The 24,176-nt window shown below is 37.8% G+C and overlaps 1 pseudogene; it reads left to right on the top strand.

The window, feature by feature from the left end:
* Positions 1 to 3,526, top strand: part of LOC101617148 — a 57,111-nt pseudogene extending 53,585 nt beyond the window's left edge.
* Positions 3,527 to 24,176: the final 20,650 nt, after the last annotated feature.

Here is a 24,176-nt window from a genome sequence, read left to right on the forward strand (position 1 = left end):
AATTCTTCCTATATATGAGTATGGGAGTTATTTCTCTCTCCACGTATTCCTAATAGTGTTTTCATTGTAGAGGTCTTTCACTTTTTTAGTTAGGGATATTTCAAGATATTTATTTTATGTGGCTATTGTAAATGCACTGGTTCCATGGTTTTTTTTTTTTATTTTTGTTTTTTTTTGTTGTTGTTTGTTTGTTTGTTTCTCCATGTTTGTCACTGTTACATATGATGGCTACTGGATTTTGTGTGTGGATTTTTAAATCTGCCATTTTGTTGAAAGGATGCATCACCTATACAAGTGTTTAGTGGAGTCGTTTGGGTAACTCATGTATAGAATCATATCATCTGCAAATAGGGCTACTTTGACTTCTTTCTTTTCAATTTGTATCCCTTTTATTTAACCCTATTTTCTTAGTGCTTAAGCTAAGACTTCAAATATGATGTATAATAGTAGTACTGAGACTAGACACCCTTGCTATTGTAATAGTGGGGTATTAGAGTCACTCACTATTATATTTAAACAAAATAAACAAAAATATATAAAAAATAAAAATAAATACAAAAATAAAAAATATCACCTTCAAATGGATCAAGTACCCAATGATAAGACCTGATGTGATTTATTTCTCATTTAATGTTTAGTAGATTTTGCTTTATAAAATTGGGTGTATCTGTGATTGGTGCACATAGTTTTATTATTATAATGTCCTCTGATGGAAATATTCCCTTGATCAGTATAAAGTGACATGCTTTATAACTAATTCCAGCAAGCAGAGACTATAGTTTCATCCATGTTGGAAGCATGATCACCTGGGACCTGGTCAGTGTACCTTACTCATGGCTCTGGGCTTGGAGTACAATCAGCTCCAGAGTCCCTATTGGTGACAATGTAGGCCCAGGGGTCCCTTAATGTCAGGTTTTTTTTTGGTTTTTTTTTTCTGCTTCTTCTTCTTAGTATCTGTAAAGTCACATAGCTGGGTTATTTTTGCCTTAAAATTTTAGTTTTTTATTGGAAAAAACTAATTTTGTCATAAAAATTTCATCACATAGAGTATATATTTCAAATACAAGTAGAACATTCCTAATGAAAAATCCAAAATATGAAATACTGCAAAATATGAAATGTTTTGAATGCCATCATAATGCCATGAGTGAAAAATTCCACATCTGAGCTCACCTCATAATATGTTAAAAATAACATACCAAGTTGCCTCAGGCTATGTGTATAAGGCATACATGAAACAAATAAATGTGCTAGATTGGGTCCTATCATAATATATCTCATTATCAAGGTTCAAATATTCAAAACTTTTAAGAGAATCTGAAATATGCAAGACTTCTGTCCCCAAGTATTTCAGAAGAGGGGATACTCAATCTTTATTATGTTCAAATTAATTAGAAAGAGACATTAAAAATCTATCACTTTAAAAATTATAACAATAAAAGAAGAATTTATTCAAAATATTGGCTCACCATTTATGCATTTCACTTTTTTGTTGATTATGTATACAATGAATACAGTCCTGTTGGTCCCATTGTTAGCCTTCTCCCTGTCCTTCCCCCTCTGCAGGGACCCTCCTTGTTGGGGTATATGGGTTGTGCATTGTGGGGTTAGCCATCGGTTATGGGTAGGAGGTAATGTGTCTGTGTATTGTGACTCAATGTGTGGCTCTGACATTCTTTCTGCCTTCTCTTCCACAAATTTCCCTGAGCCATGTTAGGTTCATTTTAGGTCTTCTTAATGATGAGGTCTTGGGAGCCTCTGTGTCTCTGGATTTCTGGTTTGGTAGGAGTTGAGTTCTCTATGTGTGTCTCCTTCATCCTTGTGCTGGTACCCAGTTCACAAAGGAAGCAGCACTCTTGCTCATTTCCTCAAATACTCTTAGTTTCATCTGGGGCCCTTTTGAGGTGTAATGGGCTGGTTCTTTCCTTAAATATGCGTTCATCTGAAAAAGAAGCAAATTCTACAATGGAGAGTGAAGCTGTTTTAAAACATTAATGTTGTTCCACTGGGTTTGTTATTGTAAATTTCAACCTTTTATTTTAAAATATTTAAATGATAAGGGCATAGTGGTGCAAAACTTTATTCTAAGCATTGTGGACGCAGCGGTAGGAGGATCACTATCATTTTGAGACAAGCATGGGCTGCTCCGTGAGCTCCAGGTCAGCCTGGGCTAGAGTGAGACCCTGCTTCCAAAAATAAATTAGAAAAAACAAAATCAATTAGGGCTTCAGAGATGACTTAGTGGATAAGGTGCTTGCGTATGAAGCCTAAGAATGCAGATTCAATACCAGTACCCATGTAAGCCAGATCACAAGGTGGTATATGTGTGTGGAGTTCATTTGCAGTCACTGAAGCTCTGGTGTGCCTATCTCTCTCCTTTTATCTCATAAATAAATAAATAAAATATTTTCAATATATACTTTAAAAATAAATAATATATTCAAATGATCCATAACTAAGTCCTTGATTTTATACACTTTTATAGTATACAATCCCCAACAATGATATATACACATTATTTCCAAGTATGCATTCTATGTCATAAAATAAGATCCATCCTCCTGATAAGATTGAAATCAAATGTGGTAGTTTGAATGTATGTCCCCCAATACACTCAGGAATTTTATTAAAGCTTATAACTTGGATTTCCAGTGGCCTGGCAGGAAGGCCCAGGGCTCATCCCAAAGCTTTGTTTTGAGGTGGACCTAATTTCCAGCCTTAATGTATGCAGAGTGTCTAAACTCTGCATGTGCACTTCTGTTTGTTGCTGATTTTGTGTTTGCTTGAGGTGCTGGGTGGTAGCGCTCTCCCTATCTATCTATCTATCTATCTATCTATCTTTGTAAAGCTTCTTCTGCCATTATGGAATTTTCCCCGGATCTGTAAGCTTAAAATAAATCACTTCCTCCCATAAACTGTGCTGGTTTGGAAGTTCTTACCAGCAGTATGAAGTTGAACAAAACACAAAACAGAATATATTTTTCTCTGACAGAAAATTAGTGAGATGAAGTGATTACAGCCTTTCGATTATGACCCCAGTGAGAAAAGTAAACACAAGTTTATGGTTCAGTCTATGTTTGCTCCACCTGACACTTCGGATATGGAGACAGTATGAAAGGAAGCAAAACCGGAAGACCTTATGGATTCAAAACTTAGATGTGTGTTTGAATTAGCAGCAGAAAATGATAAACCACATGATGTGGAAATGAATAAAATATCCACAAGTGCATCAAAAACAGAAGCACCATCGGCGTCTAAATCCTTGGCTTCGTCTCTGGAGGACCCCGAAGTGAGGAAGGTGATGGAGGAGTGCAAGCGACTGCACAGGGAAGTGCAGAGACTGCAGGAGGAGAGCAGACAGCTCAAGGAAGAAGATGGGCTTCGGATGAGGAAGATGGCACAAAGCAACAGCCCCATGGCTGCCCTAGCTAGCACTGGCAAGGAGGAAGGCCTCAGCACCCGGCTGCTGGCCCTGGTGGTTCTGTTCTTTATTGTCCACGTGGTCATCAGGAAGATAGCCTTGTAGAGAAACATGCGAAGGAGGCAGATTGCATTGACGGGTCGCTTCACCATGGGATTTAAGTTTGTCATAGCCATGCGTCAGAAGAAATCAGTGTGTGATGACTCTCATGGGTCTTGCCTTTAAATTACCCCTCCCCAGCACACACACACACACACACACACACACACACACACACACACACACACACAAATATAGCATAATATGAAGATCTTTTAGACAGTTAAACATTCGCAGTAAATGACTGGATGGACAGAATGATCTCTTCTAACGATAAGGAGGAGCACCATGATTAACCGCAGTGGCTTATTGTAGCTGCCACGTTAAACATGGGTAGGCCTTGGCACATGTTGGATCACCTCTCTCAAAGCAAGACGCTCTTCCTTGCCTGCTAGTGCTGGTCCCTGGGATGGGAAGCCCGGCGCAGTCCCTCCCCAGTCACCGGGCTGCTGCTCCTACCCCAGCGGCTCCCTCAGGTTTGCAGTCCATCCAAGCCATCGGTTCCTCAGGCCTGCAGAGCAGCCAAAGCCATGCAGCGCTGTGTAGTGGCTGCTCTGGTGTGCTTGTAGGTCACGTGTGGGGAGCATGTCATCTGACCCAGCACTTAGGAATAAGTCTGTGCTTTCTTCTATAAGTTACGTTGGTTCATGTAATAAAACTGAGGTGTTACGGGAAGTATTGAAGCGTACTTAACTTATTTAGTGTATTTCATCTCGTTTCTCACTGTCTCAAGTCACCTCTACTACAGACACCCTTGAGGGCCTGGCACTGCTGCCAGGTGCTATGACTCTCTGTGTCTGGAGGTTCTGGTTTCGAGGAGGGCTCTGCCTGATTGTCCTGACAGATGTGCTGGGGAGGGCAGTTCTTTGTAGTCCGCTGTGGGTTCTCCACTTGAATGGAGAAGACGAATGAGTCTTCTAGATGGTTCTTCCACTCCTCCCAGCTGCCATTCAGTCTTCAGCACACAGATCCCAGTCTGTCCTGCCCTCCTTAGGATAAAGAGTCAGGCTGCAGAGGGTGAGGTGCACGGGTGGGGTGAGGCGGATGGGCAGGAGGCTTCTCAATCTAGCTATCTGCGGCTGATGTAGTCTGACTGTGAGGTAACTCATGCCCTGGAAGCCCAATCCAATTCTGTTCGACTATGTAGCATCTTAAAAAGAAAACTAAAATAAAGCCCAAAATTAAAAAAATAATAATTAAATAAAATATAGACATGTATAAGAAAATCAAGAACCCCAGGATTTGAGATTAAACTACTTATTTATTAATGTATGAATCAAAAGAACAATTAGAAATTACATTATCTGAATGATCCTGAAATTAGAACATATCAAGATTTGTGTGATGTAGCTGAAGCAGTATGTGAAGAGATATGTCTACCTTTTAATATCTACATTAGTAAAAACACTAAGCTCTTAATTATATGACATAACTATATTTAAAAAACAAGTTTAGAAAAATAAATTCAACGTAAATTGAGAAAAAATTACTAAGAAAGAGAAAAGGTCCATTTAGTAAGAATCAGAAAACTTAGAGAAAATTTAAAGCAAACTGGTTATTTGAAAAATAAATAAAGTTGACAAAAGATACTCTATAGTAAAATATTGTAGATGGTTTATAATTTCATACCTTTCAGAAGTAAACATGTGGGTTGTTGTGATGGCTTGGTAGTTAAGGCACTTGCCTGTAAAGCTTAAGGGGCCAAGTTCAATTTCATAGTACCCACTACCCATGTAATCCAGATGCATAAGTTGGCACATGAATCTGGAGCTCATTTCCAGTGGCTGGAGACCCTGGTTGTTCCATTCTTTTTCTCTATCTGCATCTTCCTCTCTCTTCTTCTCCCTTTCAAAAAAATAAAATAGTTTTTAAAGTAAACATGAACAAACTTGTGAAAATAATTGTGACAACCTAGATGAAATGGAAAACTTAACAGATGAGTTACTGAAAATATCGCAATTTGTAAATTTTATATGTATTAATAAAATGCTCTGCAACTAAAAGCATTTTCAATGAGAAAGTGCTAAGTCAGGTTGAGGAGGTAGCTGAACTAGCTTGCCTAGCATTCATAAAGCCATGGACAGTCCTTATTGCCATATAAAACAAGCATGGCGATGCATTCCTGTAATCCCAGTATTTGAAAGGTAGAGGCAAGACTGAGCAGAAGTTCAAGGTCATCCTTGACTACATGGCTGCATCAGGAGTTAAAGGCCAACCTAGGATATATGAGACCCTAGCTTAAAAGAGCAATAATGAAGGAAGGAAAAGAGAATGAGAAATAAAGAGAGGGAGGGAGAGAAGAGAGAGGAGGGATATAGGGAAAGAAAAAACGAAAAGAAAATTCCCAAGTGGTTTTACTATTATTGAAACATGGATTTGATGAAATTCTTAAGGAAAGCACACTATTGACTTCAAAGAATTCCTTCATCAAAGAGAGAAAAAGCACATACTTACCAACTAATATTTTAAAACTAACATTATCCTGATCCCAAAACCAGATGAAAACACCATTAGAAAATTATGAACTAATATCTCTTGTTCCTACAGATATAAATATTTTAAACTATAAGCAGACACCAATATTCACTGACTAGAATTAAACAAACTAAAATCAACCCAAATATCAAGGAATGAATAAGAAAGTATTATATATAATATAATAATATGCAAAAGGTCAAAATATAAATGCATATATATTCACTGACTAGAATTAAACAAACTAAAATCAACCCAAATATCAAGGAATGAATAAGAAAGTATTATATATAATATAATAATATGCAAAAGGTCAAAATATAAATGCATATAGCATGGATGTTCTCAAAAACAAGAAAGAAAAATATTAAACATAAATGACTATGTGTAGCATAATTCCATTTATAGTCATGAGTCACTTAATGATATGAATATATTGTGAGAAATGTAAAATTCAGTAATTTTGTCATGTGGGAACATCATAGTGTATTATTCCAAAAATATAGGTAGTATCAATCAATTATTCAATGTATCATCTTAAGAGAATTTAAAGAAATGGTAACTATAACATTCATGAGAATGCTGTCAGCATAACACAGCATGTTGTCCTAAAGTAAAGTTATTTTTGAAAAGTAGTATTATACTATGAACTAATTTAAGTGCAGTATTTTAAGTATACAAAGTAATTATAGTCATTTATTAACTCATATGTACAGCAATTTTATAGAATGATATGTGCAGAATTTTTATAGAATATGTGCACACAAAAGCTTTACTTTTATAAACATCACCACAAACCCATGAATAATGTCTTAAGCTATGTTCCGGCAACTATTCTTATCCAAGTGATCTACATTTTCACCTCTGTTATAACTCTGTCTAGCCATTGCTATGTATGCAGGCTTGTGTTGACTGAAACATCACATGACAATACACAAAACTTTATAAAATTCATGATTATTATTATAGAAACAAAATAATTACTTGTATAAATCATGAATAGGAAGAGGATATAAAATGTTAAAGGTAAAAAATAAAACTTTTATAAGATAAAGGTTGTATATTTTGACTATGATAGAAGTTACATGATTTCAAAAAGTTATAAAACTTAATCAAACAACTCTCTTATAAACAGAGAATTTTACTTTATGTAGATCTTCAGTACAAAAACATGAAATAATTAATCACTGATTATAGAATTAGTAGATTAAAGAGAACTAAAGCCCTGAATGTTTACTTCTATTTTTATACTTTATCCACTAGGCCATACTTCATCTCAAATGAAGCAAAATTTTTTGAAGTGTTATTTCTCCTTGAAATGCTCTTTGCAGAATTTCCATAAGAAAGCTGTTAATGAATCCCATCCCACACAGTAATATCAATGCCCACACAGCCATCCAGTGTTCCTTCATAATCTAAAATTGTCATAATTAATTTGGATTTTCAAATTAACTATATTAAGATGACAACACATCTGCTTCTAAACTAAGAAAAATGTTTGCAACAGTACTTCTTATATGCTTAATTTGATACTGATAATATTTAGCATGTTAAAAAAGTAACTTTTAAAAAATATATTTTCTAAGATTTATTTATTTATTAGAGACAGAGAGAGTAAGAGAGATTGTGTGTGTGTGAACGGACACTCCAGGGCCTCTAACCAGGGCAAATGAACTCCAGATGCATGTGCCGCCATGTGCAACTATCTGGCTTACGTGTGACCTGGAAAATTGAACCTGGGTCCTTAGGCTTCACAGACATGCTCCTTAACAGCTAAGCCATCTCTCCAGCCCCAAACAGTAACTTTTTAATGTGTGCTTTCTAAAAGCTGAAATTCTGGACACTTTCACAACCTGAAAACTTTAAAGAGGGGTCAGACATCATTACAAATGTGAAAAATATTCTCAACATCTCCCCACAGACACACAAAGTAAAACAGATATCCACATACCAAATTAATGAAAACTAATGCAATCAGATAAGACAACAGAGAGCTCACATCTAGTATAATAAAAAACAAATACTAAAATGGTATATTGAAGAAACAGGAAGTATAGGTACCTACAACAAATCACTCATTTAACTCCAAGAAACCAAGCACAGAGTGGAAGAGAGAATGAAAACTAAGATCTGTACTTGAAACTCAATACTAGGCCCACCTCAATGAAATTTAGCATTACCTAATCAGTGTTTACACATAGGATTCTAAAATTTCCCCAGCATCAGTGAAAGAATTGTGCCTATGTGGAACAAACTCATGTTTCTAGATGCAGCAAAAGATATAAGTGCTTTCCCAAGATGTTCAAGTCAGGATGCTGCACAATGATAAACCCAGATTAGCATTATTTCAGGAGGCTGAAAATTTGTTTTAGACAACAAAATTGTAACCTCAGGATGGTAATAATTAAAACTGGGAGGATCATAATAGCTCACATCCTTAGACTTTCCTGTGCATAGAGCCTTGGGACCATCTGCCAAGCCAGAGGAAGGTGTACAGCCTGAGTAATAGAACTTCAATCCAAGCTAGCTTTACTTGCGGTTGGTTGTTGAAGTCTTAAATCACAAGTTCAAATTATCAGTAGGGAGTCCACACAATTGTCTTAATCCAGTATTGTGTTGGTCTTGTTAGGGTGTGAGCTAATTTTTTGGTGCATTTTGACAACTTTGGTGGCCACATGTATGTCATAGAATCCTGAAAAGTTTTCATACTCCTTTAATTGGCTCAAAGCTGTGCAGAATTCTACAGTACCAGACCACAGGCCAGAAATAGTTGAAGACACATCTAGACCTAACTTGTCTCCAGAAAGACACTTGTAGGGATAAACTATTCCATTCTCTAAATACTCTACTGTTTTTTTTTTTTTTTGAACCATACCCAAACTTGGAACAAAGTTGGTATTAGATTTCCCTCTAGTATTGAATGTGACAGTCGGAGGATGGAGAGATGGCTTAGTGGTTAAGCGCTTGCCTGTGAAGCCTAAGGACCCTGGTTCGAGGCTCGATTCCCCAGGACATACGTAAGTCAGATGCACAAGGTGGTGCATGCATCTGGAGTTCGTTTGTAGTAGATGGAGGCCTTGGCGTGCCCATTCTCTCTCTCTCTCTCTGCCTACCTGTCCCTCTCAAAGAAATAAAAATTAAAAAAAAAAAAAGAAAGTGACAGTCCATCACCTGTAGACTGCATGGAAATCTGAACCTGGGTAATTCTGGTGCAGTAGCAATAGAACTGATGTAAGGTTCGGGAAAAATAAACAACCTGTTCAGAATTTCTGGAAAGACAGGAATGAGTATAGCCTGATTAGGAAATCTAAAGTATTTATTTGTGGTCTATCATATTGAAAATATGTGACATTGTGGCACACCAACAAGCATCAAGAGCTTTAAAGAAACCAGTTTTCAAATTGGATGCCACAACTGACCAGGAAATAATCAGTATATAATGAATTTAACCAAATAAGTGAAACATACCTACAATGAAAATAGTGTTTTTCTTTAATTGCTAAAAGAAACTGAAGAGTACACAAAATATGAAAACCTATATTAATAAATTTAAACTGTTGATATTGGTAAAAAATTGTCACAGTATCAAAATAATATAAAGATTCAATGGAATTTCTGCAAAAAATCAAGGACATTCTTTACAAGATGAGAAAACATTCTAAAATGTTTACGGTAACTGAAAAAGTAGTCAAATACACCAAACTATACTGACAAAAAGAAGAAAACAAGAGATATAATACTACTTGAATTTAAAACACAATACAAAGCAGTAATGATCATGATATTGTACCCAAAGAGAACACAAGTACCAATGGAATAAAAGAGAGGGACTAGACCCACACCTCAACAGCCAGCTGATTATGGACAAACGTGGTAATACCATGTACTGGGAAAAGAAATGACTTTTCTACTGGCAATGTTAGAATATTTATATATCTACATGTTCATTTCAGCATTATTCATGCCAGCCAAAAAAGACAGTCTCATTGTGTATGAATGGCCAATAAATAAATTGGGGTACATATATGCAAATGAAATATAACCAGTTATAAAAAGAATAAATATATTTCATTTATGACAACATGATTGGAGATGACATGGAAAGACAGATACTCAACATCCTCACTCATGTAACAAAGGAAAAAAATGATCTTATAGAACTTGATAGCAAATATAGACAGCAACCATATACTGTAAATACTAGGGAGTCTGAAAAAAAAAAGTTTTGGGGGATTGATGGCAGCCTGAGCTACGTAGTGAGTTCCAGGCCACTCTGGACTACATAGTAAGACCTTTTCTTTTAAAATATGCTAACCAGGAAAGATGCCACATATCTCTAATTATAGCACTAAGGATGCAGAGCCAGGATAATCCCCACAAGTTTGAGGTTGTCCTGGTCTACACAGTGAGTGCCAGGCAAGCCAAAAATATATAGTGAACTTTCTAAAGAGAAAGTTCAAAAGAGAACAACAAAAACTACAAGAAAGGATTTATTTTTTCCAAGAAAACCTGAATTAAATAGTTTCCATTGTCTTCCTTCCTTCCTTCCTTTCTCTTTCTCTCTCTCTTTCTTTCATCTATCATCTATCTGTTTATCTATCTACCTATCATGTAACTATCTATCTATCTATCTATCTATCTATCTATCTATCTATCCATCTATCTATCTATTATAGTCAGGTTCACATTGCTGGCAGAAATCACCTGACCAAGAGTAGCTTGTGGGGATAAAAGGTTTATTTTGGGTTATAGACTCACAGAGAAGATCCTTGATGGCAAGGAAGAATTATGGCATGAGAAGAGGGTGGATAACACTTCCTGGACAACATCAGTTGGACAATAGCAACTGGCATGGAGAAACAGGCTATAATACCCATAAACCCACCCCCAACAGTATGCTGCCTCCCAGAGGCATTAATTCCCAAATCTCCATCATCTGGTAACCTAGCATACAGAACACCTAAGTTTATGGGGGACACCTGAATCAAACCACCACATTATCTATCCATGTAATATCTATCTATCTATCTATCTATCTATCTATCTATCTATCTATCTATCTATCTATCTTATCTATATATCTGTCTTTCTATCAATGATTTAAATAAGTTGAACACAACTTTCAAACTTAGAAATAAAAGCATCAAACACTGCATGGTACACTATCAACAGCCATGACATGTATTTTTGTATATCAGCATGAATAATATAAGTATTCACATAAAATTACAACTTAAGGCTAGGGAGATGGGTTAATGGTTAAAGTCACTTGCTTGCCAAATATGATGGACTGAGAGTTTGATTCCCCAGTACCCACATAAAGCCAGATGCACAAAGTGGTGCATGTGCCTGGAGTTCATTAGAAGTGGCAAGAGGGGGCTGGAGAGATGGCTTAGCAGTTAAGCGCTTGCCTGTGAAGCCTAAGGACCCCAGTTCGAGGCTTCATTCCCCAGGACCCATGTTAGCCAGATGCACAAGGGGGCGCATGCATCTGGAATTTGTCTGCAGTGGCTGGAAGCCCTGGCACACCCATTCTCTCTCTCTCTGCCTCTTTCTCTGTCTGTCACTCTCAAATAAATAAATAAAAATAAATAAATAAATAAGAAGTGGCAAGAGGTCCTTGTGCACCAGTTCTACCTCTTTCTCTTTTTCTCCTTGCAAACAAAGAAAAAAAATCTCAAAATAATAAAAGAGAAAAAATGTTTTATAAATAAAACCACATCATCAAGTCTAGTATCTTAAATCTTTTATCATATTAATGATGACTGATAATGGTGATTGAAACTATTATTACTCAAATATTTAACTTTATATTGAAATTCAGATGAGATTGTGTTAGAGAGTACTTACAATGTAATAATAGACTAAAATAATTTAATAGTAAATCCAACAAGAGTACAGTGACATTCAGGAAAGACTGCAGAAATATATATAAAAGGAGTAAGTGCAAACTTGTACAAGTATGATGAAATCAGTATGGAGACACCTAAAGATGAAAATGGAGTTACGATTTGATGCATCAATACCACTTTTGGGCATACACACTAAATATTCTGCTTTCTAAGACAGAGATACTTGCTCAACAATGTTTGTTGCAGCTCTATTCACAATAGCTAGGAACTGGAATCAGTCCAGATGCCCATCTACTGATGAATGGTTAACAAAGATATGGCCCATATACACAGTGGAAGTCTATTCAGCAAAAAGGAAAATGAAACTAGAAAATTTACCAGTAAATGGATGGAATTGAAAAAAAAAATCATTCTAAGCAAGATTACACAGGCACAGGAAGACAACCACCATACATACTCTCTTCTAGGATTAATTATAGATGAGTGCAAATAGTAGTCAGCACCAGAAATATGGACATAAAACTAGAATGAGACAGGTAGAGAGAAGAACTTGGGAGAGAGGAGTAGTTACCTGACAAGTCATGATAGGGCACAATACTGGGGATAGGGTGTTTTGGGAAGGATAGGGAGAAGGGAAAGTAGGGAGGGAATTATAAAAAAGTTAAGACAACATGAATCAGTCTGACAGAAATACTAATTTTCACTAGCATTTTACAAGTAATAACCACCAATAAAGGGGCATGGGAGAAAGTCTGGACAGAAGATGGGGGGAAAAAAAAAAACCCTTAAACTTCTTAAAACCACAAACACCAGCAGGTAACTTCCAGGCCCAGAGTTGGGTTGCTTCCCAATGTGAGCTGTTGGCCAAGGAGACCCATGACGTCCCCAAAACAATGTAGGCCATTGCCAAAATACTTGATTACCTGCAAGAACATAAGGGTAAGACTCTATTGCTGAGGATACCACAGGTCTGGTCACAGGACATCAATTTACCAAGCTGGAACAAACTGGCTTCCCCTGGTTAGCCCTCATAGTGCTGGAAAGCCCTGTGGGAGCTGCTGGAAGAAAATGGTTACTAATAGCATGAGTAAGCAGGGGCCCCTGCAGACTACAAAATCAACGACTGGATAAAAAGTACACACTTGTGAAATGGTGGCACACAGCCTTTGCAGGTAATCAATTGTTCTCTGATAGGACATGAAGTTTAATCAGTGGGAGAAAACTCATACCAAGTTCTGCAAAACCATGTCAGATTCCCATATTCAGGAAACTCATACTTCAGAGAGAAATCCCCTCTACTCTCTAGACAAGAAGAGTTGGCTTTGCACACCAAAAATCTCTCAAATAAATTTCCATGCCCCTTTTAAGCCAAGCTGCTCTTACCCTTGTTTGGAAGGAGAATCTTCTTTATTTTACAGATGGCAGAGAAAGCAGAGGAGAGTCAAGATCCATCAGTGAAAAAAATAACTTACTACCCCTTGTGAGACTTGCCATCTCATGCACATCTGCCAGGGCCAAGGAGAACTTGCTTTGGAAGTGCACCATGAACACTTCTTTTACTGCTAAACTAATAACCAGCTCCAGGATAATGGTGGTGGCAGTTACAGTGTTCAAGTACAACCTAACAAAGAAAAATGCCAGTGGCTACAAAGAACTTAATGTTCAATAAGAGTGCCAACAGGCTTGCCATGAATCAGGAGTCATTTCAGAGGAGCAGGCTTAAAAATTATGAAAGCCACAGAATTGATGGGAGTATTCAGAGGCATGGTCCCCCCCACCACACAATTGGGACTAATTTAGGCCTTCATGAGCCCACAGTAAATCTCATAACCCCACAGAGAAGGGCCCCTAGAAAATGGGATCATGGGAGAAGGAATAAAATGGTATAATCTGTTAAAAAATAAATAAATAGACTTGTGGCCAAGATGGGGACCACCTAGCTGTGCTGCAAATTGCGGGAAAAGAAAGGCAAAATATTAGGGGGTTTCTGTGCCTTCTTGTTAGTGGGAATCATGGATTCCCTCGCGGGTGGGTAGACCACCCCTCCCACCACATACAAAATAGCCACCATGCACGCAGCAGCCGCCGCGCTCCAATTGCAGGCCGATTGCACCAATCAAATGCCAATTGATCCCTGCATGCAGAAGCTTAAACTGCTCTGCACACTTGCCCACATTACTGCTCCTGCCACTGCATGTTCAACGAGCCCAGTCCCACAGCAACACCACACAAGTACAACTGTGTCTCTCGCTTGTGCCAGCTCAGGTGCCATCCCCAACCTTTCTGCCACACCAGCCATCCCCATTCTCCTGTGGTTGGGGAGCATAGACTGTTTCCAGGTCCCAGTGTGCCCAGCCAGAGATTAGGCTGCTTCAGGGCTTGGTACCTCAGTCCCCCTCCAAGCTCCAAGGCAAGTAGCTTTGGCACATTACTGCTTGAGAATTCAAGCAACTTTGGCGCCCCTCTCAGGCAGTAGATAGGCAACTTTGGCAAGTGGGAGCCAAAGCCCAGGCTGATTGGCAACAGCCCCAGGCTGCCTCACATTCCCATTGCGCTAGACCCAGGCTGATCCACCCACCTACCTGCCAATACACTGTCATGGGCAGACCACAATGCAAAAGAAATAACATGAAAAATCAAATTCAAGAAAATCCAGTTACATCACCCAGCCCTACAATGAATACATCCAACAAAAACAAAGAAGAGTCATTAGGATCAGAACATCAAATTGAAGCTATGAGCAATTCAACCCTGAACAACCTACTGGTAGAATTTACAGGAAAGCAACAAAGGACCGATAATAGTGTGGATGCTACCATCACTAAGCTAGAATAAATTGATAAGAGATTGGAAGGAGTTCAAAGAGAGTTAACACAGTTGAGGAAGAGCAAAAAAAAAAAAAAAAAGAGGACCTTAAAAATCAGCTGTCCATATTAAATGAAAACATAAAGAAATGCAAGGATGAATTCCAAGAATCATCAAGAAAATCAGAAAATGATGTGAAAAGGGAGCTTGACAGGGCAATGGACATGATACATAGAAAAGTAGTAGAAAATGCCCTAATTGAACAAGCCCAAAATTGTCTAAAGGCTCTCAGGAATACAGTCAGTGAAGTGAAGGATAGAAATGCTGATCTGGAAGACAAGGTGGAAGTAACAATTTGAGAATTCAAAAATTTCACTAAGTTCAAGAGTTCCTGTGAACAGAACATGAAGGAATTGTGGGATACACTTAACCATCCTAATATCAGAATCATTGGAATACCAGAAGGAGAAGAACTTCAGACCAAAGGCATGGAAAACTTATTTAACAAAATAATAGAAGAAAACTTCCCCAGTCTCTTAAAAGAAAGGCCAATCAAGATACCAGAAGCCAACAGAACTCCAAACAGACTGGAGCAAAGGAGAAACTCTCCAAGACATATTATCATTAAGACTCTAAACATTGACACCAAGAGAAAATCCTAAAAGCAGCTAGGGAAAAACAGCACACCACTTTCAAAGGTAACCCCATTAGAATTACTGCAGACTTCTCAATGGAAACCCTGAAGGCTAGAAGGACCTGGAATGAAACTCTCCAAAGTCTGAGAACCTATGGTTTCCAACCCAAACTACTCTACCCAGCAAAAGTGTCCCTCATAATAGATGGTGAAAGAAAAACTTTCCATGACAATACTCAGTTTTACAATTATATGAACACAAAACCAAACCTACAGAGAGTATTTCAGGAAATTTTCAACAGAGAAGAAAAAAATAACTAAACTCAAGTGCCCACAAGAAGCATATCACTATAACCAAACTCAGAGTAGGCACAAAAACTCTACAAAGCCTGTGAAAATACGAACACACATCTACCATCACAATATGGCAGAGATCAAATCAAATCTCACACTCATTGCCCTAAATATTAATGGCCTTAATTCACCCATCAAGAGACACAAGCTAACAGAATGGATCAAAAAATTAGACCCCCTCAATCTGTTGCCATCAAGAAACCCACCTTACCACTAAAGTCAGAAGCCTCCTCAGGGTAAAAGGGTGGAAAAAATATTCGAAGCAAATGGGAATAAGAAACAAACAGGTGTACCTATATTAATATCAGATAAAACAGACTTCAAACCAAAAATAATCAAAAAAAAAACCCCAAAAACAAAGAAGGCTACTTCCTACTAATCAAGGGAACGATCCATCAAGAGAATATTATAAACATAACTCTGCATGAACCAAACACATGGACACCACAGTTCATAAAACAAAACCTACTTGACAATAAAACAGAAATAACCACCAATGCCATCAGAGCTGGGGACTTCAATACACAATTATTAGTAATAGATCATCCAAACACAAACTCAACAGGGAAGTAAGAGAGCTCAACATAACCATAGATCACTTAGACCTAACGGACATCTACAGAACATTCCACCCCAAATCCACAGACTACACATTCTTCTCAGAAACACATGGAACATTCTCTAAAATAGACCATATACTGGGTTACAAAGACTGCCACCACATATTTAGGAAAATTGACATAGTTCCTTGTATGATATCAGATCACAATGCTATATTGCTAGAAATCAACAACACCGACCAAGAATCCCAATGGCACCTGGAAACTGAACAGCACACATTTAAACAATAAATGGATGGTGGATGAAATAAAAAAATGAAATTGCAAAATTCCTGGAATTGAATGAAAATGAGAACACATCATACGAAAACTTATGGGACACAATGAAAGCAGTCCTCAAGTGAAAATTCATAGCACTCAATGCCTTCATATAAAAGACAGACAGATCCCAAATCAATAACCTAAGCATCCACCTAAAGGCACTTGAAAAACAAGAAAAATCAAACCCAAAGAGCTCCAGAAGGAAGGAAATAATTAAAATCAGAGCAGAAATTAATGAATTGGAAACCAAGGAAACAATTAAGACAATTGACAAAACAGAGAGCTGGTTCTTTGAAAAAATAAACAAGATTGACAAACACCTGGCCAATTTGATCAAGCAGAAAAAGGAGAAGCTTCAAATTAACAAAATTCAAAATGAAAAAGGAGAGATTTCAACAGATATAAGTGAAATTGGGAGAATCATCAGGACTCATTTCAAAAACCTCTCCTCCACTAAACTGGATAATGTGGACAAGATGAATAAATTCCTGGATGCATACCATATATCAAAGCAAAACTCAGAGCATATTAATCACTTCAATGAACCCATCATGCTCATGGAGATTGAAAAATTAATAAAAAAAAGTCTCCCCAAAAAGAAGAGTCCAGGACCAGATGGCTTCTCAGCTGAATTCTATCAAACCTCCATGGAAGAACTCAAACAAATCTTCCTAAAACTGTGCCACACAATTGAAGAACAGGGAAAGCTACCCAACTCCTTTTATGAAGCTAGTATCACCCTAATTCTAAAACCAGCCAGAGATGCCAAAAGAAAAGAAATATACTGGCCTAATTTCCTAAGGAACTTTGATGCAAAGATCCTGAACAAAATGCTCGCAAACTTAATCCAAGAACACAAATAAGCATTATCCACCTTGACCAAGTGGGATTCATCCCAGGAACACAGGGGTGGTTCAACATATGGAAATCTGTCAATGTAATACACCACATAAACAAGGTTAAACATAAAAACCACATGATCATTTCGATAGATGCAGAAAAGGCCTTGGACAAGATACAACATCACTTCATGATCAAAACATTGGAGAGAATTGGCATGCTTGGTTCATATCTTAACATAATAAAGACAATATACAGAGCTTGGAAGGCCCAAAAAATACTTAATGGAGAGAGACTGGAGGAAATCCCATTAAGATCAGGAACAAGACAGGGTTGTCCACTCTCACCTCTGCTTTTCAATATAGCACTGGAAGTCCTAGCTCAAGCAATAAGACAGGAGAAGGAAATAAAAGGGATACAATTTGGAAAGGAAGAAGTTAAGTTATCTCTATATGCAAATGACATGATTGTATATGTAAGAGACCAAAGGGACTCCATCCCAAAACTCCTGAAGGTGATTAACTCTTATAGCAAAGTAGCAAGATACAAAATCAATGCACAAAAATCAGTAGCATTTCTATATGCAAATGACAAAGATACAGAGAAAGAAATAAGGGACATAGTCCCATTTTCAATAGCAACAACAACAAAAAATAATACCTTGGAACAACATTAACCAAGGAAGTGAAAGATCTATGCAGCAAAAACATAAAACCACTCAAAAAAGAAATTGAGGAGGACTTGAGAAAATGGAAAGACCTCCCATGCTCCTGGATGGGCAGAATTAGCATTGTGAAGATGATAATCCTACCAAAGGTAATATACAGATTTAATGCAATTCCAACTAAAATCTCTACAGTGTTCTTCACAGAGATGGAAAAAATGATCTCAAATTTCATATGGAAAGGCAGTAGGCCTAGTATATCCGAACATATCCTCAGCTAAAGAAATACCTTTAGTGGCATCACCATACCTGATCTAAAGCTGTATCACAATACCATAGTAATAAAAATAGCATGGTACTGGCATAAAAACAGGAGTATAGATCAATGGAATAGACTGGAGGACCCAGACTTTGGGTCAAGCAACTATAGCTAATTGATATTTGACTAAGGCACAAACAATATAGGCTGGAAAAAAGGCAGCATCTTCATCAAAAGGTGCTGGACAAACTGGGTAACCACATGAAGAAACTGAAACTTGATCTCCACATTTCACCATGCACTACAATCAAATCCAAATGTATCAAAGTCCTCAATATAAGGCCAGAATCTCAAATACTACTGGAAGAAAATTTAGGAAGTACTTTCCATGATATAGGAATAGAAAAAGTCTTCCTGAACTAAACCCCAGTAGCTCACAATTTTAACTGTCACTCAACCAATGGGATCACATGAAGCTGAAGAGTTTCTTTACAGACAAGCATACAATAACCAAAACCAATAGATTACCCACAGAATGGGAGAAAATATTTGAGGGTTATCCAACTGATAGAGGCCTAATCTCTAGAATCTACAAAGAACTCAATATCCTAACAGTAAGATGTCAAACACCCCACTCACAAAATGGGGCAAAGAGCTGAACAGGCAGTTCACAGAGGAAGTAACACAAATGGCAAACACACACTTAAGAAAATGTTCATCAACCCTAATCATCAGCGAAATGCAAATTAAAACAACTATGAGATTCCACTTTATCCCAATAAGGATAGCAAACATCAAAAAAATCAAACGAAAACAAATGCTGTCGAGGATGTGGAGAAGTAGGAACACTCATCCACTGTTGGTGGGAATGTAGGAATGTACAACCACTTTGGAAAGCAATATGGAGACTCCTGAAAAAGCTGACTATAGAGATACCAACAGACCCAGTTATTCCCTTACTGGGCATCTACCCTAAAACCTTCAAACGACATGCCATAGAGATTTGCTCAACCATGTTTTTAGCGGTTCAATTCATAATAACTAAGAGCTGAAATCAACCCAGATGTCAAACACTAGAAGAATGGATAACTAAGATGTGGTATATCTACACAATAGAATTATATACAGCAGTAAGAAAAAATGACACAAAGAAATTTGAGGAAAAATGGTTGAACCTGGAACAGATCATTCTTAGTGAACTTAGCCAGTCACAGAAAAAAAAAAAAATTCACCACATAGTCTGACTCATCTACAGCACCTAACCTGAATATACCCAAGACACCTTATATACCCAGCAAGCCTTTTATGTACTAGACACTAGGATGGATGTGGAAGGTGGGGAGGCCATCACAGTGGTGAGAAACACTAATTTAGACCCAAACAGCTATGGTACCATAAAATTCTACTTCCTAAAAGGCAGACCAGATGCCTGAACTTTTACCAGGCCCTTACAGGAAACACCTGAACCACAAGACACTGGAAAGGGTAGGATCAATTCTAACCTAAATCTTCTACATCTTCCCTCCTTCTATCTCCCTCTGTCTGTCTGTCTCTCTCCTCTCTAACTCTTGTACATTGGTTATTTTTTCTTTTCCTAATTTTCTTAGTGGGCACGACCTGTAACTCCCTCTACCAGTATGGGGCTACCATCCACAATGAGCTTTTGATCAAAGAAACCTACAAGGTTTCCTAAAAGAATGACAGATTTCTGTCAGAGTACTTGATGACCCACCGAAGGTTAGTGGTAAGACCCTATTGCTGAAGACACCATATGCAGCTGACACATAAAATGGAACAGCATGGCTGGAATCCAGGAGAGAGTCAGTCCCCAGGTAGTCAGTGTGTCTATTGCCAGAAGGTGCTACGTGGGCGACTGGGGGAAATGACCAATATCTGTCCAAGCAACTCATGGTCTAACCTGTTGTGAAGCCCGCACAAGTGCAATAGTGGCACACCACCATGGTGGGGAACCAACTATTCTCGATTTGGCTAACTAATCCCCTCAGTGGAAAGGGACCCATAGCTGTAGCTGGGAAACAAGTTAGAAACATATCCAAACATAAGCCTACTCTTGAATATCAAGCTACCATCAATCATGGGCTACAAGAGGGCCTACACCTAGTAAACTCTCTAGAAAATAGTATGGGTTATCTCATTTGTCCTGGTGCTAACTTACTCTCCATTGGAGAATCTGCTTCTCTTTTTCAGATAGATGCAGATCCTAAGGAGAGAGCCACCCCATCATACCTCAAAAGGGCCCTGGCTGGAACTAAGGAGCATTGGTGAATAAGCAAGGGTGCTGTTTTCCTGATGAACCAGATACCAACATAAGAGGGAAGGAGACCAACACAGAGAAAAATCAAGGCCCTCAACACCTCATCACTGAAGCAGACCAAAAATGAACCCAACATGGCTCAGGGAAATTTTGTGGAAGAGGAGGCTGAAAGAATGTCAGAGCCACATGTTGGGTCATGATATGCAGAGACATTTATTGTACCAATTAACTGTGGGCTAACTCCAGAATGCATGATCTATATACCTCAACAAGGAGGGGCCAATTGGGAGAGGGTAGGTCAAAGATGAGCCTAGTAATGCTACCAAACTGCCTGTATTTGCTGAATAGAAAACTAATTAAAAAATTGAGAAAAAAAATTTAAAAAATTAAAAGAAGAAATTAAGGAAAATATAAAATTGTTGAAATATTCAGATTTTATGAGCCAAGAAAGCAAGTCCTGAATCCATTAAAATAATGCTTGTGTCAAATACCAGAAGATATATTTGTACTTGGATTGAATAAGTATAGCTAGCATTGAAAAAAATAAATAAATAAAAAGAAATACTGATGAAAATAAAAAAAAAAAAAAAGGAGGAAGGTTACTGGGGATTGTAAGATGTTTCCATGGATAAAATACTTGCATGAGGAGTGAAATTTGGACCCTCAACATCTACATAATTACCATGTTGGTGACGAGTCCTTCCTATAATACCAGTATTAGGGAAGTGAAGATAGAGGAGCACTGGGGTAGCTAGCTGGCTAGATTAGCTGGAATTTGGGTGCTCTAAGTTGAAGTGAGTGACTGCTTCAGTAAATAAAATAAAATAAAAACAAGAATACAATTGAGGAATACTCATGATGTCAATCTCTGGCCTCCACGTGCATACATACACATGCATGCATTCACATATACACAGTGCAGCCATGCATATATGAACACACACACACACACACACACACACACACAGAGTTAACATATTAATATTACAAGTAAGCTAGATGCTGAACTGTGAGGAAAACCCACAGAAAACCAGATATTTTGCAGTGGACAGTAGTTAATGACTCATGTCTATTCAAAACTCTGAGAATAAGTAACAAACTGTTGAATGCTTAGCACTAAATAGGACATTTATATCACCCTCTCAAGTTTCAGGGAACATCACAAATGAGAGATAGAAAAAATGCTAGTTCTGGAAGATAAGCAGGAGTGAGGTGGAACACTGTCTTCTGGCCATGACGTGGCCTTGGTGCTCTTGAATTCACAGCAGTGCTTACTTACCCAAAGACCTACACCAGCTAGGGCCTGTCAACATTTCTCTATGGATGTGGAGGAGATCATAAGATTCCATCTCTCTATGAGAAGCTATTGTTAGCAGTTAAAGGTTGCCTGGAAATGAAAAGTTATTTGTTTCAGTGGTATAAGCATTCTGATGTTGCCCATACTTCACTAAATAACCACTCTGTTCATGCAACACTAACTAAATTCAGTGGGTTATAAAAACAAAGGCATATAAGAGGGGACCAAAAGATATTAATGGGAGTAAGTGTGATCAAAGTACATTATTTACACATGAAAATATCAATAAATAAATGAATTGAAAAATAGAAAAAAAATATACAAATCCTTTGGGGCCAAAAAAGCATAAACAAATCAACAAATTTGTACTACTTTATTAACATTTACAAAAGATGAGTGAGCATTGCTTCACAGTCAGGTTTTCAAAACAGTGTTTGATAGAAACAGTTGTCATCAAAAAACCACATGAAGCCAATACAACGTCACAAAAAGATTTTAAAAAAATGTATTTTCAGATTTGTTAGTAAAGCCTAAAATGTCCTTGCAACTATGTTAGTTATTAATACATCAGCACTCAGGCTTCCTAAAGGTCTAATCTGTGCAGGTACACATTATAGAAACTATCTGGTCATTCTTCCACATGTAATTGCTATTTTCATTCTTCTTTGGGACAGCATCCAATTTCTTTTTTTTTTTTTTACTTTTTAAAATATCACTGGCATATAATGAAGCAAACAAGGTATACTAAGTGAACTGATCTTCAGTTTATCAGTATTTATTAAGTTTGAGTTTAAAAGCAATCTGCATAAAGAGAGAAACTAACTGATTTATGTCAAAAGAATGAAAAAAGGTGCAATGTCTATTACTGACATAAAATTTAAAAGGGCAAAATTAACTTTATTTATTATTCTTTATATATGAAAATAGAGAGAATCTTCTTTAATGAATTTTCTTAGAAACTTGCTAGCTTTATATAGTCAGGTCAGCTTGAGTCGTGCTCATTTCAACAGTTACATATTCTTATAAACCCTTCAGACATGATCATCTTATCTTTTATTCATTAAAAATTTTCTCTGAACTGTCACTTAGACTCAGTCAGTAATTAGGATTAATATGTTAATTTTTGACCTTCTTGTTGAATGAACATTGTCCAATATGAAAAAAATTACTGATATATTTAATATCTCAAATGAATTTGATAATAAATGTTAGTGAGTAAAAAGTAAACTAGGACTTCTGGTTAAGATGGTGGCATAGGTATCATGCCAAAGCAGCCTAGGGGAGAAAAGCCAAAAAAAAAAAAACCTAGAAAATTACACACTTTTACTAAAAAGTGAGGTGTATAGAAAATTGAAACAAGCAGAGGAGAAGTAGGAGAAATCAAGAGAATCCAGAGCCCACACAGGCTGGCAGAAGCATCTCTGGTAGGTCCATGTGCATGCAGTGGTGGTGCGACAGCCAGCTGCCAGTCTCAGCTTGAGACACAGGAAAAGCCAGGTGAGGGGATTTTCTACTCACACCAGAGTTATCTGCAAACTCAAGAAATGTGAAAGGAGAATGGCAGTGAACAATGGATGAGCAGATCACAAGGTAGAAGAACACATGGAACAGGAAGAGAAGTAGATAAGCATCAGCAGCCTCCCCTCCCCCACTGCCAGTGTCAGCTCCAGTGAACAGAGCAGCAGTCCAGGGACCCAGCCACTCCTACTTGAACCAACAGTGGAGTTCAAGCAGGAGCAGAAACCAAAATCATCCCAAAAGTTAACTGGGATCACACCAGGTCAGTACCCACCTAATAATCCTGGTATATAGGCCTGAACCAGAAGTGCTAATTGCACCTTCCTTATCAGGATAAATTATATGGTAAATCTAATTGATGGTCAGATTTGCTATTATTTGTTATTTGTTCCTTCTTTTTTTTTTTTTTAAATTTTGTTATTTATTTGTTTGAGAGCGACAGACACAGAGAGAAAGACAGATAGAGGGAGAGAGAGAGAATGGGTGCGCCAGGGCTTCCAGCCTCTGCAAACGAACTCCAGACACGTGCGCCCCCTTGTGCATCTGGCTAACGTGGGACCTGGGGAAGCGAGCCTCGAACCGGGGTCCTTAGGCTTCACAGGCAAGCGCTTAACCGCTAAGCCATCTCTCCAGCCCTATTTGTTCCTTCTTGATTTATAGTGGCTTTGTTTCCTCTTCTGTTATACATTAGGGAAGGGACTCACCTGGTCACAAGCTGACTTGGAACCCTGTACAAACCAGAAATCATAACCTCTGTGTTGTCAGGATTAAGGGAGTGGGTGAGGCACCACACAGCCTAAGG

This window comes from Jaculus jaculus, chromosome X (assembly GCF_020740685.1).
Source record: "Jaculus jaculus isolate mJacJac1 chromosome X, mJacJac1.mat.Y.cur, whole genome shotgun sequence".
Lineage (NCBI taxonomy): Eukaryota > Metazoa > Chordata > Mammalia > Rodentia > Dipodidae > Jaculus > Jaculus jaculus.